Raw genomic sequence first — 2310 nt, 5'->3', positions numbered from 1 at the left:
GTTTTGATCTGTTATACGTAATGTTGCTGTAAGTAGGAGCTGACTCAATGGTGCCTAACAACAATAAGGCTGATATTCAGTTGGTATGCATTGACATTGAACTACTCCACACCAGTATGTAAATAGTTGCTGTCATGAGCCCCCTGAGTTTCAATCCACACACTCTGGCTGCCTTGAAACCTCACCTTGGACACTTCCAAGAACTTCCCTGTAGTAAGGGGGCCAGAACCCAGCTCTTGACCTCCTACAGGTATCCTTTCTGATTGATAGATGCTACAGTGGTTGTAAAATATTTTTAATATAATTTCTGCAGATTGCCAGATTTATCCAAGTTCCGAAGAGCAATTGCAGAGATACTCTGTTGACAAGTATAATAACAATGTACAATGAGACAAGCCTGCATGCGACTGAAAATCAAATTTACAGTTAAAAAAATATTCAATATAGCATCATGTCACGAGCCAAAGATACTCGAGTTGTGTTCGAGCTACCAAGGAAAGACAGCTAAGACTGGGAAAATAAATGTTTTAAATTCAACATCTCAAATGGTTTAATTGAAATTATTAAATAGGATAAATACCTTTCATCATCAAAAACTTATTTACTGCAACAGTGCATATGTGTAAATGCTGAAACCCATTTTGCTTTAGTATTTGATAACTTGTCAAATACATATTGAGCTTTTGTGAATTTAGACACATCTGGCACAGGCAGGAGATAATAATTACAGAGAATTTACAATTTGGGCAGTCCTTTCATGGGATTTATTGGCATAATTAAGAATAGTGATGGAAAATAGAAGAGGTGGAGACAATTTGAGGTGCACGAAAATTGGAAAGATGACTTTGAGCAGTAGAATGATGCCTCCTGATATTGAACATGTTTAATAGATTATATTCCTTCAGTTTTATTTAAAAGAAATTTTAAAAATATATAAAAAATATCAGAGAAATGAATAAAATGTGGCAATAACACATATACAAAGATAAATAAATATTTATACGTTCTAGGACCCACATTCATCTAATTAGAGTCTACATTGGAGAGCGCAGTGTAAGTTCAGTGGTAGAATCCTCCGTTTCCATGTGGGGGACCTAGGTTCAATGTCCAGCCAATGCACCTTATGTACAGGCACCACCTGTCTCTTAGTGGAAGTTGGTGTGTTGTTATGATGTTGGACAGGTTTCAGCAGTGCTTCTACACTAAGATGGACTAGGAAGAAAGGCCTGGTGAGCTTCTTCCAAAAATCAGTCAATGAAAACTGACATCACTATGGCCTGATCCACAGCCAATCATGGGCATGGTGGCACAGAAGCAGGCAGGGTTTCATTCCGTTGTGCATGGAGTTGTCATGAATCAGGGACCCACTCACTGAAGTTAATGATACAATACATTAGCACTGGTAGAAGAGCAGTTAGGTCAGGGTATGAAAGGAGTTCTTTGCTCAGCACACCATTTTTAGAGAGTAGAGCCTCAGGGAAAGGAACTGCATGGACAAGTTAAGAGAAATGTGACTTTCAAAGCGCAAGTGGTCATATCAATTCCAGGAAGAGTTGTTGAGATCCTACCATGTATTAGGCACTGTTTAACACCAAGGGGTACAGACATTCATACAGCTTATCCTGTCCTTCAAGAATCCACAGCTCAGGGCAGCAGACAGAGATACACAAACCTTTATGAGACAGTTCACGTTGTAATGAGTGCTGCAATAGGAGCTATGGAGATACAGAGAAGTGAGTCATTAATTCTGATGGAGAAACCCTAGGCAAAAGGGACATTTTAAGTTTAGAGAGAAAAAAAAAATGAGAAGGGGCTTTAATAAGCAGAAAAGGCAACATGATTCAGAGATGTAAAAATCATTTGCTTGGTGTGATGATGAATTAACCAGTCATATATAACCTACACAAATCAGTGAAACCCTAAAGAAAGCATTTTTATTTTTTCCTACACCATGAGAAAAACATTGAAGTGAATTTCAGAGTATTTCTACAATGTTTTAAAAGAAAGTGCCTTCCACCAAACTTTTTCCTCTGGTGATAGTCCCAATTCTAGTAACACATGTGTGCCTGGCAACTCTACTGAGAGCTTTCTACTTGTTTCAGAAGTACAGAGTAGGCAGTGGGATCCATGGTATGAGGGCTGGGTAGGCAAAGAGTGGGATAAGGAGAGAAAGATTGGCATTGTAACCTCTTCAAAGGAGAAAAATCAGGATGGAGAAAGAAATTGGGAGAAGTCAGAGGCAGCTAAGATGGTAGCCACTAATTACATGTGGCTATTTAATGGGAGGAGCTCTGGTAGCATAGTGCCTAA

Source organism: Orycteropus afer, unplaced genomic scaffold (assembly GCF_000298275.1).
Source record: "Orycteropus afer afer isolate SDZICR_OR568_19922 unplaced genomic scaffold, OryAfe1.0 scaffold00005, whole genome shotgun sequence".
Classification (NCBI taxonomy): Eukaryota; Metazoa; Chordata; class Mammalia; order Tubulidentata; family Orycteropodidae; genus Orycteropus; species Orycteropus afer.
The sequence above is the reverse complement of the archived record's forward strand: the minus strand, read 5'-3'. Positions refer to the sequence as shown.